We start from the raw sequence: 15,009 nt of genomic DNA on the forward strand, positions 1-15,009 counted from the left end.
ACAGTAGAAACATATAAATAACCAGACCTTTATGCTAAGATAGTTAGAAATATATAAATAACCAGACCTTTATGCTAAGATAGTTAGAAATAAACAGACACACAGATAACCAGACCTTTATGATAAGATAGTTAGAAATACATAGATAACCAGACCTTTATGATAAGATAGTTGGCCATATCTTGTTCATTTGCCCTAAATTATAAGATGCTGAAATCACATTTCATAAAAATTGCTTTAAAAGCGAAATGTATTTAATCTGCATAACCTTTTGCACATTTATCTTTCTTGATACCATGCCACGAGAGAAAAAAGATTGTATTAGACTATATGATCCGGCTGTGTGCAGGGCCGAGCCGTGCAATTCAACCCAATGCACGAAGACCAGACTCAGCACACAGGCGGATTCGAACCTGCGAACAGCTGCACCTCGGAGCGGAAGTTGAGCGTGTTGACAATTGAGCTAAAATCCCCTGGGTTGCTCGCGGAAAAAAAAAAAAACAAGATGTGGCAGCTAACTCATAGACGGCAGTTCAGAGTTTGTGCCCTTATATTTTGTGAAATGTAGCGAGATATAGGCACTATTAATCCAAAACTTTGGTTTGCTGAGCTTGTGTAAGCTACAATTTAGTTTGACCAGACCTAACTGTAGTAAACAACGTCTAAACGTCTCTCTTTAGCACCCCCGCAGGGTTGCTGGCTAGTTTGCACCTCAGAAACGTGTCTGGTGGAACGTTTGGCTGGGTTTGCCCAAACGGTCCCAGGGGAACGTTTCCCTAATGAGACCAGGTTGATGATAGGCTATATGATCAAGCCATGCAACAATAGACCTCTGAAGTTCGCCTACAAAAAAGAACCAAAACGGCCATCTTTGCCCAAATAAGGAGTTCCGGTTGTTAAAGGGACACCAGGCAAGCCTGATGCTTTTTCTCTACGAAACTCCCCCTAGCGTCTGTACATGTCGATACGTGTACGAGCCCTCGCTTGGTCTGAAGTTCTTTTGCTTTTCTTTGCATCTTCCGTCAAGGGTTTTCACTGCTTCTTCGCCAGCTTTGCCATTATGCACACGTTTGCAACAATCGCTAGCGTTTCGTTAGCCTGCCTCTGTGCTGTGGATGCAGGATGTAAACTGATCCTGCTTCTCGCGATGTCTAAGACTTTGTGAGACAGGTCGGCGGCTGCGATACACTGAACTTGCAAGCGGGATATTCTTCCTACAGGCAGTAGGAGCGGGCGAGAGAGTCTTCATTCACCCTGTAATGAGTCATTTAACCATATACCGACTTACGAAGATGATTTAATTAACACAAGAACGTTGCCTGGTGTCCCTTTAATTGAAGCTAACTCCCTATGGCAAGTTGCATTGCAAGTTAGCTCTGGGGTAGCAAAAGTCTAAGTGTGCCGTCTTCACATACCGGAGATCACAGTATTCACTGGAAGGCAGAGGACAAAAGTGTGTTGAGGAAAACGTCTGCATTTCAGACTTTTTCATCCCCGGGAGTTTAATAGGGGCGATAATTCAAAATCCCCATGTTATTTTCCCATAGGAAAAATCGCCAGATACCGGATGTCAAAGATGGCAGCTTTTTTGTAGGCGAACTTCAGTGGTCTATACAAAGCACGTGCATGCAACTAGGGGCAGAACGAGTTATGTTGTTAAACAAGGAATTGATATGTTGCACAACCAGAACCAGCAATAGATAGAAAATGCTCAATGATCCTAAAGGAATGTGAATGTTCTGCTTTTGTGTTTCAACAAACAGGATATTCGTATTCCTTTAGGAATATTGCCACTACTCCCATGAGTAGCCTAATATGCTCATATGCGCACAAGTTTGGGACTGATTTACTTAGAACCGAACTGAATGATGAGTAATAGTGCTTTTGGGTGCTTTTACCAAATATAGGCCTACTGAACAAATATACAACCACAGGGTATAAGTATATATCCAAGATCCAAGATCCAAGATGGCGGCGCGTACACACGCAGCGACCTCTCTCTGTCCCAACCGTACGGTGTTTTGTTCGTTTAAAAAGTGTTTGTCCGAAAGTTCTACGTGTTCGTCTCGTCTTACTACGTCGTACTACAAGTACAGCAGGCAGTTTTTAATTGACATCTGCAAAAGCAAGTTTTGCAGCGTTCTGGACTTTGCAACAGAGACGCTAAAGGAACTCGGACTACTCCGGCCTGCAACAACACCGGACTCGCCTGCTACTCCTCCCCCGGAAAGAAAGCGTCGGAAGCGGTGTGCGAGGAAGCAGAAGAGGGGCAAGCGCGGAGGCGTCCGGGCCAGGCTAGCGGCCAGCCCAACTCGCCCAGCCATACCATCCATTCTCCTGGCAAATGTACGATCACTGGACAACAAAATGGATCACATACGACTGCTGAGATCAACGAACTGGACAGTAAGTAACTGCTGTGTGCTCGTCTTCACTGAGACTTGGTTAAATGACAACATTCCGGACTCTGCCGTACAACTGGAGCAGCTAGCATGCTATCGAGCAGACAGGGCCATTGTAAAGGGAGGTAAATCACGAGGAGGAGGAATCTGTGTTTACATCCGTGACGAATGGTGCCGGGACACTGTAGTAGTATGCAAACACTGCTCACCACTGGCAGAGTTTATGATCATAAAGTGCCGTCCTTTTTACCTGCCAAGGGAAATTACTGCGATTCTGCTAGTCGCAGTATACATCCCGCCTACCAACAACAACAGCGATAAGAACGCGGCTCTTAGTGAACTGTACCAGGCTGTCAGTGAACAACAGACGGCACACCCAGACGGTTTCACCATCTTCACTGGAGATTTTAACCATGCTGATCTCAAAACTGTACTTCCAAAGCTACACCAGCATGTTGATTTTCCAACAAGAGGAGATAACATCCTGGACCTGGTCTACACTACACACAAAGGAGCATACAAAGCCACCCCCCTCCCCCACATTGGACTTTCAGACCATATCACTGTTATGCTAATGCCCGCATACAGACAAAGGGTAAAAGCGAACAAACCGGTTCGTAAGCAGGTAAAAGTGTGGCCTGAGGGAGCCTCCGATGCTCTTCAAGACTGCTTTGACACAACAGACTGGGAAATGTTTAAGCAGGCAGCCACTTACAACAACCGGACAGACATAGAGGAGTATACAGACACTGTAACCTCTTACATCACCAAGTGCATCGATGATGTGACCCACACAAAAGACATCATCACTCGGGCTAACTGGAAGCCATGGCTGACAGGGGATGTCCTCAGGCTACTGAGGGCCAGAGACAAAGCCTACAGAGCTGGGGATGAAGCTGGCATGAAAACAGCGAGAGCCAACCTGTCCCGTGGCATCAAGGAAGCAAAAAAGGAATACACTCACAAGATAACCACCCACTTCAAAGACAGCAGGAACGCACAAAGCCTATGGCAGGGCATTCAGGCCCTCACGGACTACAAGCCCGCGCCACAGAGCTGTGAGCGCAACATCCCTCTGCTCAACAACCTGAACCGCTTCTTTGCTCGCTTTGAAGCACAAAACAGCACCTGCCCACAGAAGACACATCCCCCTCTACATGAGCAGCCCCTGTGCCTCTCTGCCGACAGCGTGAAGAGGACACTTGCTGCTATCAACACCCGTAAGGCAACAGGTCCAGACAACATCCCAGGTCGTGCGCTGAAGGACTGCGCAGGGGAGCTTAAGGATGTCTTCACAGACATCTTTAACACTTCCCTGAAGCAAGCCATCGTCCCATCATGTTTCAAAGCTGCCACCATCATACCTGTGCCGAAGAAAACTGCTCCATCCTGCTTCAATGTGCCCTGTGGCACTGACACCCATCATCATGAAGTGCTTTGAGCGGCTTGTCATGTCACACATCAAATCCATTCTCCCTCCCACCCTGGACCCCTTCCAGTTTGCATACCGAGCCAAACGGTCCACAGAGGATGCAACCTGCTCTGCCCTCCACCCAGCCCTCATCCACATGGAAAAAAGAGACTCATATGTGAGATTGCTGTTTATAGACTTCAGTTCTGCATTCAACACCATAATACCACAACAACTCATCTGCAAACTTGACAAACTGGGACTCAGTACCTACCTCTGCAACTGGCTACTGGACTTCCTCTGTCAGAGGCCTCAAGTAGTATGTGTTGGCAACAATATCTCAAGCAGCATCACACTGAGCACGGGGGCCCCCCAAGGCTGCGTGCTCAGTCCGCTGCTCTTCACCCTGCTGACGCATGACTGCACTGCAACCTACAGCAACAATCACATAGTGAAATTTCCTGACGACACAACTCTGGTGGGTCTCATCACCAAGGGCGACGAGACTCAATACAGGTTGGAGGTTGACCTTCTGACCACGTGGTGCAGGGACAACAACTTCCTGCTGAACGTCAGCAAGACCAAGGAAATTGTTGTTGACTTCCGGAGAGGTCACACCCAACACCTGCCACTGACCATCGACGGTGCTGTGGTGGAGAGAGTGAGCAGCACCAAATTCCTGGGGGTGCAGTGAAGACCTCTCCTGGACCACCAACACTGCATCACTGGCGAAGAAAGCTCAGCGCCGCCTCTACTTCCTGCTGAAACTCAGGCGAGCAAGTGCTCCACCAGCCATCATGACCACATTCTACCGAAGCACCACTGAGAGCATCCTCTCCAGCTGTATCGCTGTGTGGGGCGGAAGCTGCACTGAATACAACAGGAAAGCCCTGCAGCGCATAGTGAACACAGCTGGAAGGATTATTGGTGCTTCACTCCCCTCCCTGAAGGACATTTACACCACCCACCTCACCCGCAAGGCGACCACAATTGTGAGTGATGCAAGTTGTTTGATCTACTGCCCTCTGGGAAGAGGTACAGAAGCCTGCGCTCCCGCACCACCAGACTCACCAACAGCTTCATACACCAGGCTGTTAGGATGCTGAACTCTCTCCCCCCTCCACCCTCAGCTACATAACATCCTGGACTTTGGACCCACAATGGCTGCCTTGCACAACTCCACTTGCACTACTCCACTTGTACACTTGCACACTTTGCAACTTGTTGTTGTTGTCCTGTTGTCCTGAAAACACAACACTTCTGCTGCTCTTACATAACTTGCACCTCAATGCCACTTGCTTACTTAGGTCAAACAGAACTACCTCAGCCATTTATTGGCCTGACTTTGCACTATTATATTGACTGTCTATGCACAATTGCACAATTTCAACCCAATTTTGCTGTTCTTATTTCTTCATTGTATGTGCCTTCTTATTTACTTTTTATTGTTTACTTGAATGTTATGTTTGTCTGTGGACTCAATTGGTAAAATATGTCTTGTCTTCACCGTGGGATAGTGAGAAACGTAATTTCGATCTCTTTGTATGTCTGGGCATGTGAAGAAATTGACAATAAAGCAGACTTAGTAGCCTACAGGCCAATGTAGGCTATTTGCTGTTGAAATTAATTAATTAATACATTTGCTGTTGAAATTAATGCCAGTGCCACTCCACGTTGTGGTGTATCAGCTGTCTCAGGGGGCCAGTCATGTCACTGTACTGGGGAATGAATTTGGATAGATAGTTTGCCATGCCCAGAAACTGCTGTAGGACCTGTTTGTCCTGTGGCTTCTCCATCTCGCAGACGGCTTTGATCTTTTCAGGATCTGGCTTAACACCATCAGCGGTTAACAGGTGGCCTACATGGTGTACACAGTTGACTCTGAATTTGCACTTGTCAGGATTGAGCTTTAGGTTCCACGGATCCTGTTCAAAACCTGTGTTAGGCATTCATCATGTTCTTGTAATGTCGCCCGGTCATGCCGTTTCGCACTCTACAACATACGGAAAATCAGGACTTACTTGACTCAAGATGCTACCCAACTTCTGGTTCAGGCAATAGTCATCTCACGACTCGACTACTGCAATGCCCTCCTGACAGGTCTCCCAGCCTGCGCAGTGAAACCACTTCAGATGATCCAGAACGCGGCGGCGCGCCTGGTCTACAACCAACCCAAAAGGGCACATGTTACCCCGCTGCTCATCCAGCTACACTGGCTACCTATGGCGGCCCGCATCAAATTCAAGTCTCTAACGCTTGCCTACAAAGTAGTCTCCGGTTCTGCTCCCACCTACTTGAATGCCCTCTTACAGACTTACACTACCTCCAGACCGCTGCGCTCCTCTGACGAACGACGTCTAGCTCTACCACCGGTACGCTCAAGCCAATCCAAACTTTTCTCATCTGTTGTTCCTCGTTGGTGGAACACACTGCCAGTTCCTACAAGGGCAGGGACATCCTTTTCCACTTTCAAAAAACTCCTGAAGACCCAGCTCTTTAGAGAACATCTACTCTCATAGCAACACTTACAACAAGTCTTACTGATCCTAGCACTCACCAGCCGTTTTAACTGACAAGTAACTGTTAAAAACAGCACTCACCGACGCACTTATTCTTACTGTACTCTAATGTTTTTTTTAAACTGTCCTAAAATTGTGAGAATTGTTCTAAAACTTACTGTTTACCATGTTGTTAGTCGCTTTGGTTAAAAAGCGTCAGCCAAATGTAATGTAATGTAATGTAATGTAATGTCCCCAGATGAAGATGTCATCAACCACGATCTCGCAAGGTTGTCCAGCAAATAGCTGTTCCATCACGTTCTGGAAGACCTTGCTGCCTGTGCATATGCCGTATGGCATTCTCAGGAACCTTTATCGGCCATGAGGTGACATGAATGTTGTGAGCTTGGAGGAGGCGTGGTCAAGGGGTATTTGCCAAAACCCACATTTGGCATCTAAGATGCTAAATATTTTTGCAATGATTTGGTCAATTGATTTGAGCGGATGACGGGGTCTGAGGAGGGCCCAGTTTAGATGCACTGGGTCGATGCAAAGTCGCACCGTTCCATCATTTTTCTTCGCTGCAACCATGGCAGACACCCATTCTGTTGCGTTGTTTTCTGGTGTAATGACACCAAGGGCAGTCATTCGGTCCAGCTCCGCCTTAACCTTATCTTTCATGGCAATGGGGATCCTGCGGGGAGCACATGTTGTGGGGGCAACGGTGTCATCTAGTCTCATATGATATATCACAGCCAATCTACCTATGACATTGGTGTCAAAAAGGTGAGCTTCTTGTTGCAGCATGCCAGGTCCGAGATGTTTAAGACCAATAGCAATACTGTCTTGTAGTCCCAGTATGGGTTTTACATCCCTATTGACCACATGAAACTTGAACTGTCCCTGTGTACAATGCAGTGTTACAGTGCCATCAGTTTTATTTGACTCGCGTTACAATGCATTTTAACCAAAAATTAAGAAGTGTTTTGTTTTGATACATATTCGCAAAAACACCACCGCGAGAATAACAGAGGAGAAAAAATCTGCGCAAAATAGTAGAACGTTATCTCCTGATACTGGTTGAAGATGACTGTGGCTGCAGCGGACTCTATTTGCGGGATGGACATAAGCCTACGCTCAGAGACAAGGATATGAAGAACATAATAGTTAGTGCACTTTGTGCGAAACCGAAAGATCTCACTATGCTTCGCGAAATAGCACAAGTCATTTAATGAAACATCTAAAGTGGTGCCACGCTAATATTTTTGATTCTTGATTAAACACAAACTTCTAGTGCATGTCAGCTTTGAGCTGTGAACTTGAATTCACAATTGAATTTAAAGAGAATAAAGGGATAGAAATGCAGAAAAAAGATTGTGTAGCCTGGCAGTGCCACCGCTCCCACATGTTATTGCATACTTTCCAAAGCAATGAAGGCTGCTACAGGTAGGATTATAAGGTAGGCCTATTTACAACATAAATTGTCAATAGGCTATGCTGGCGACACAAATAAAATGTCCTTTGGAAACCAATGGCTTACGCCTTACAGTATCAAGCGGACTTAAACTGCCATATCGTGGCGAAAAGTTGTAATAACATTCACGCAGCTCCATGAGTCAAGGAAAGCGCGAATGAAGTAGCCACTTCTAAATGGGACCCACTACACAGTAGCTTAAGGTGTGTTGCTAAAGCAGCCATAATGAAATGAAGGTGTCATTGTTTGGATACTTCACACACACGTGCTTTTTAATTTCACAGACTACAACTACCAAACTGGAATCAAAGCACATCGATTCCCCTCTCACACCCTGCACGCACTTAAAACAAAATAAACAGGCGTCTCAGTCTCACGCATGTATAGGCAAAACTGTATCAGACCGGTGTAACGTTGGTAAATCTTCCATTGCACAGAATGATTTTGTAGCACGTGCAATAAATGACAGTCGAAAGATACAAACAGTGCTGCTATCAATTTGCTTGGTATAACCGCATTTATAGTTTTCTACAAATGCAATCAATCAAATTGGCCTCAAGAAGAAATGGGAATTACACTTCATGTGAACATTGTCCTATGCTTATTAGATGTTCGCTGTGGTAAATTACAGTCCTTGTAGGAAGCGGCCATTGTTTTTCCAACCCACTTTTAACTTCCAACAAAATTACGTCTCACTGCTATCTCACTGCAACGATGCGCCATCTAGTGGACAAACGACTACTTATCGCCAATACTGAAAATGCAGCCATGATGATGATGATGAATATTTATTTTGGCTTTCTTTTAATCCTACTGAATTTGTAATTATGTATCGGCCGTTCTAATACCGATAGTATGTGGGTGCCTGTGTGTGTGTGCATGTGTATATGTGTGCACCGCCATCTACAGGCCAATGAGTGTACAGTCACTAAATGTACACATAACCTAATTTTTTTAGACCCCCCATGGATGAAATTCTACGAAACTTGGCATACACCCAGAGAATGCCAGGTCATAAAATTTGGTGCAGTTCTGAACATCTTAACTGAAGATAGGGGCGATTAAAGCAGAATAATATTGCATTTTCATTTTTTACCGGGCGGGTGGGGGTGGGCAAATCACAAATGAGTGATTGTGGGCCAGGATGATGTGGGCCCTTGAGACCAACATACCATAAAAGATTCTTCATCCTCAGTGCCACGGTTCAGGTAGTTATTTATGAAAAACTGTTTTTTTTTGCGGTTCGGGGGTCCCAGCACGGGGGGGTGGTTGCCCCCGGGGACGAAACAAAATTTTTCCGTAAAAGTCTAGTGGGGCTACATACCCACAAAAACAATTTCATGTACCCCGGTGGTTCTGTTTCCCGGGTATCGTTGACCAAAAATTCAGGAAGTAGATGACGGGAAAAATTCTTGAATTGTGTGCATGTGTGCGTGTACAAGTTGCCCGATGGAGACAGTAGATATGTTTATGTGTGTGGGTGTGTGTGTGTGTGTGTATGTGCGTGCTTGTGTGTTTGCCTGCGTATGTGTGTTTGTGCATGTGCATGCATGCGTACATATGTCTACTGTGTGAGTATGTGTCATACGTATGATTACTGTAAATGTATGTGTGTGCGTGTGTATCTGTTTATGCACATGTGTGCACATGGAATGGGTTAACATGACCCCTGGAGGCAAACATACGGAAAAAATTGGTCATCCTAGGCCCTACGGTTCTCAAGATATTCACAGAAAACTGTGTCTGCCCTACCCTCCTTTCGGGGGGTCCAGTACAGCGGGGGGGGGCTACAGATCAAAACGAAAACCGATGGTTCCATGCTATCCATGTGGGGTTACATGCCCACCAAGTTTCGTGTACCCCGGTCTTTCAGTGTCCCGGGAATCCTTGTTGGTGTACGGTCACTAAATGTACACATAAATTATTTTATTGTAAGGCCCCCCATGAACGAAAGTTCACAAAACGTGGCATGCATTCGGAGGGTGTCATAATGATCCTACACTTTCAATTTCGTGCAGTTTTGACCATGTCAGCCAGAGATATTGTGGTGAAAACACCTAATTTTTTGCTTTTTAATTTTTAACTAGGTGGCGCTATACATGAAATAAGTGGTAATGGGATGGGTTGACATGCCCCCTTAAGACCAACATACAAAAAAAAGGTGGACCTCCTAGGCCCTACGGTTCTCGAGATATTCACAGAAAACTGTCTCCGGCCACCTACAGGCCAGTTGGTGTATAGATAGATAGATAGATAGATACTTTATTGATCCCCAGGGGAAATTCAAGAACATAAACATATAGTAACATATAGTAACATAAATTAATTTATTGTGTGGCCCCCCATGAACGGAATTCGACGAAACTTGGTGTGCATTCAGAGGGTGTCATATCGATCCTACACTTCCAATTTCGTGCAGTTTTGACTATGTTAGGTCACAGATACCTGCGATTACAACACCTCATTTTTACTTTTTTGTGTTTAACTAGGTGGCGCTATACATGAAATGAGTGGTTATGGAATGGGTTGACATGGCCCCTTGAGATCAACAAACAAAAAAAATGGTCCTCCTAAACCTTACGGTTCTCAAGATATTCACAGAAAACTGTGTCTACCCTACCCTCCTTTCGGGGGGTGCAATCCAGCGGGGGGGCTACAGATCAAAACGAAAAACGATGGTTCCATGCTATCCATATGGGGTTACATGCCCACCAAGTTTCGTCTACCCCGGTCTTTCAGTGTCCCGGGAATCCTTGACGGAAATTTGGACATGCGAAAAAGAAAAAAAAAAAAGAAATCTGACTAAACCTATATGTTTAGTCAGACCTAAACCTGTGACTAACCTATAAGCTTCGCTGCGCGGCGGTCATAATAATAGGCCTTTTATTTTACTTTTGCTGTTTGAGTTATCATTTAAATGTCACTCAAAACCACTCACTTAGGGCACCAAAATGGTCAGTAGGCCACCATCTTGACATGTCTTTATTAAAGGAACCGTATGTAAGAAATGTATTTTAATTAATCATAAATGGCCCTGATATGTCACTAGACATTAAGAAATCATGTTATTTCAAATACGTATATCACTGACAACAGTTGTCTGGCCAAGATATTGTCATTTAAAAAGTGGAGTTGCAGCCCTCAACTGATGTTGATGTTGTCATGTTGTGTTTTGGCCTGATGCGCCACCCTCCACCTATCTACTAATCACAAAGTCAGTAGTGTTTCGGCATCCGTGTTGCCAGCTCTGCCAGTCAGAGGGGAGGGGAAGGGGATACATCACTCTACAGTAGTTTGGGGTGTTATTTTGTGTCTCTGGTGCTTCCCCACGCATACAAAAAAAACTCCATACTGTTTTAAGTGAGATGCGGGTTTCTGAATGTATCCTGCCTTCAGTCTCCAGGTGAGCTGGTCAAAATCGGCCAAAACATTTGAATATTCCCACCCACCACCCCCTCCCATCAGAGTTGCAATTGGGCCTGGGCAGTTTTAAGTTTGGGAACCTCTGGCCTAGCCTATGCTGGAAGTGACCCTGGCCATCCGGTAATAGGCAGCCAATTTCACAAATGCTTTTAAACTTTTGAATAGGCTACATCTATGGAAGCATATGAGTAGCTTTATTCAAATGAGAATGCAATCTGCAATATGCAATTCAAAAAGACATTACATTAAGCAATTGACAATCTGAACTGTTTGAACTGTTGTTGGCCATGCCCCACCAACTCCTCCATTGCAAGCGCTAACTGGGTAAGACGTAAACACGGAAGTGACGTAGCCTAGTTCCCGCCTTGACGAGTGACTTGACAGATTGCAATGCGTTTGGCAGATTGAATGGCCATTTGAATTTTGCAACACAAAGAGTGTGACTAAAGTGCAATGCAATCACGGGGGGGGGGGGGGGGGGGGCATTGACAGTTTTGCCAAATATGTTTTTAAAATGCAATCCTACATTGCACTTTAAATATTAAATTGCAAAACGAATTGACAGTTAAATGATGAAACTGAATATTGAAAATTAAAATGCAAAATGAATTGCCATTTGAATTTTGAGACTGAAGTACCATGGCAAAATGGAATGCAATTCAATCCATGTTTATTCTATTTTTTAACCAAAATTATTGGAATTGATTTTAGGATTTCATTGTCACTTTGCAGATTAAAATACAATTTGTTGGATATTATTGCAAATTGCAATATTAAATTGCATAATGAATTGTCAATTGCATAATGTAATGTCTTTTTGAATTGCATATTGCAGATTGTATTCCCATTTGAATAAAGCTACCCATATGCTTCCATATACATCAACTCTAGTGGGCTTATATACCGACCCAAATAAAGTTTTACCCATTATCATTTAACATTGTTAGGCCATGTTACTTCATACATGCAGGTGTCTGAATTGATTCTGCTATGGTAATTGTATTTAGCAGACGTTTCGGCTAAACTCCAATAACTTGACTATTAGGCTACTTTACTACGAAAATTCAAACAGAACCATCAATGATGTTTGTCACACATTCTTTATTATTCCTGCATAACAAATTGCATTTTATCACTGGCGGTTGGAGGCTTTCTGGTGGAGAATCCTCCAACACCATGTCATCGACACAACTCGTATTCCCTAGCTTCTTTAGGAGCATGCTACCCGTTGACGTAAACATGGAATCAGTTCCGGAGTGGGGCATGGCCAACAACAGTTCATTTGCATTTAAGGCAACAAGCCCCAGAAACAGCCTATGAAAGGGACTGAAACTGGCAATAATGGAGCTGCTGATAATGTTTAATCTGAGGGGATTTTCTTGCAAACAGTTTTAGGGACATGTTTTGTGCAACCCATAGGCCTGTTTTGACTTGTTGAAAATGAAGTATAATATGGGCACTTTAAAGAGCCCTCACCAACCAGAACTGGTGAGGCAGTGGGAACTTGATAACTCTGCCACCTCTGATAGCCTCCCAGTCTTTGTTGAATTCATAATTTCCTTTCAAAAGTTTCTTATTAAATAGGCAGGGGTGGACAGTAGCTTGTACATTTAGTACAAGTGCAAGAACATTTACTTGATTACTGTACTTAAGTATGATTTTTGAGTATCTGTACTTTACTTGATTTTTGGAAACCCAGACAAATCTATTTAATTGAGATTTGAGAAGTGGTCTGGTGTTAACCAGGCTATCCTCCATTATCATACTGAAATTGGAATAAACAATCACCTGACATTCACCACATAGCTAGATTTTTTAATAATGTTAATTGAGCATGTTTTAACCACACAAGAACAGCTAATGACAGCAAATGTGCACTCATATATCTATTCCCCCCATTACTTTCTACTCAAAACCCCAAGATAGAGGAGACATCAACCGATAGACCCGTTCCAGTCGGGATAGATGCATTCAGTAATTATATCGCCACAACTTTGAATTTAAGACAGTGGAAAATAAGAATGTGTATGTTGTGTGCAAGTTGTATAAAAATAATCCTAAAGAAATCAGATTATGTTACATGTTTTGGGTAATCCTATTGATTATGTTACTGATTACAAAAATTGCCATGTAATCTGTAGTAAGTAATGGATTACAAGTAATCTGACCCAACCCTGCACCGCATATGTTGCATACCCCCTTTTTGCCACTGGTTAGAATGTAGCCGCACATTGTTCTGCTAAGTGCATGAGACCTCTGTGACCCCAACTCGTATCGTGTGACCTGGTTTTCATGTCACACCATGTGATTTAGTCCTATACAAGCATTCTGTTTTACACGGTTGTGATTTTTAACAGTGAACCTTTACGTAATATACCTGTCTTAAACGGTCTTTTGTTGAAACACATATAATACATATTTTGCATTAGCAGATTGTTATGGGGTGTGATTTATCATATGCGTGACACCATCATTTTGTGTGACATAAAGAAATTAGAAAGAAAGTCAATTAGACAAGAAAGTCTAAATCATACAAATCTCAATGGAACAGATGGGAAATAGGGTCAGCAAAAGTCACAAGCATTTTCTTTCTTTTATATCAAGGTATATCAAAATGAATATGATGTTTATTGAAAGATTGAGGACAATTGCCTTACTTTGTGTATTAATACTGTAAAAATAAGGAATAAGGAAAATACTGTAAAATGTAACTTCACGTTACATGATCATTGAAAACTAAACTATTGAATATTACATAACGTCGTATGGTCAGAGAGTGGTCTAGCATGGAGCGAACTTTCGCCACGTATTCTAGTCCATCCCTGTGGAGAGAACGAGGCGAGGATGCGGAGAGAGGGCTCGTGACTGTCCCTGCACACACACTGTACAGATTCCACGGCTTTGGCAGAGATGAGCGACGTGCCAACACTGGTCTTGGAGTTACTGCTGCGGCCAGAGATAGGCCTACTGGCTGTAACAGATGTCGGACTCCTTGTCAGAGACAGAAGGGCTGGATCGGAAAGGGTTTGTGGTCTCTCGTGGTGGGTTGGAAATTCCCCTCATTCCCTTTTCTACTTATTTAAAAAAAAAATAGATTGGCGAAATCTAATAACCTACATCCAACTCGCATATCTCTGTGTCGCAGGTCTTAGTAGCCTATTTCATCTGTCAAAAAAAGTTTTAAACTAATAATAATTTGAGTAAATAAGTAGCCCATCAGCTCCAATGAATGATTAGTCTTCAGGTAGCAAAATCGTCCCATTGTTAAAATCGCTGAGTTAAAATGTTCAGGTTTTTTTTTTATTAAGATTGTGCCAAATTAATACTGTTGAATCAACATATCTAGCATACTCTTTCTAGGATCTAGAATTTCTAGGATTTTTTGCCTACATTAGCCTCTGGACTGTAGGTCTAAGATAACGGATTATATGATTAACCAAAATAATGAATATTATGTGGGTTTACTGTATATACCGTAAACTCAAAGTTAATTCATTAAGTAGACCTAAGATTATCGGCCCAAACCTGCTTATTTATGTAAGATTTATATCATGAGTAAATTTATCAGTGAGTATGATGTGTTCACTTAGGCCTATATACTGGCACTCCAAGATAGCTCCTGTTTATAATTTAATGCGTTTCGAGCGAAAAGCTCTTCTTACGTTACTTGGGAGCTGTCTTGGTGTGCGATTTAATTATTTTGATTTCTAGAATCCGCACCCAGCTTAAAGCGTTGGAGATGTGGGTGCCCGACTTCAGTTTTTACTTCTACAGAAGGCCATAGCTTGGTAGGCTAAAGCC

This window comes from Alosa sapidissima, chromosome 1 (assembly GCF_018492685.1).
Source record: "Alosa sapidissima isolate fAloSap1 chromosome 1, fAloSap1.pri, whole genome shotgun sequence".
Lineage (NCBI taxonomy): Eukaryota > Metazoa > Chordata > Actinopteri > Clupeiformes > Clupeidae > Alosa > Alosa sapidissima.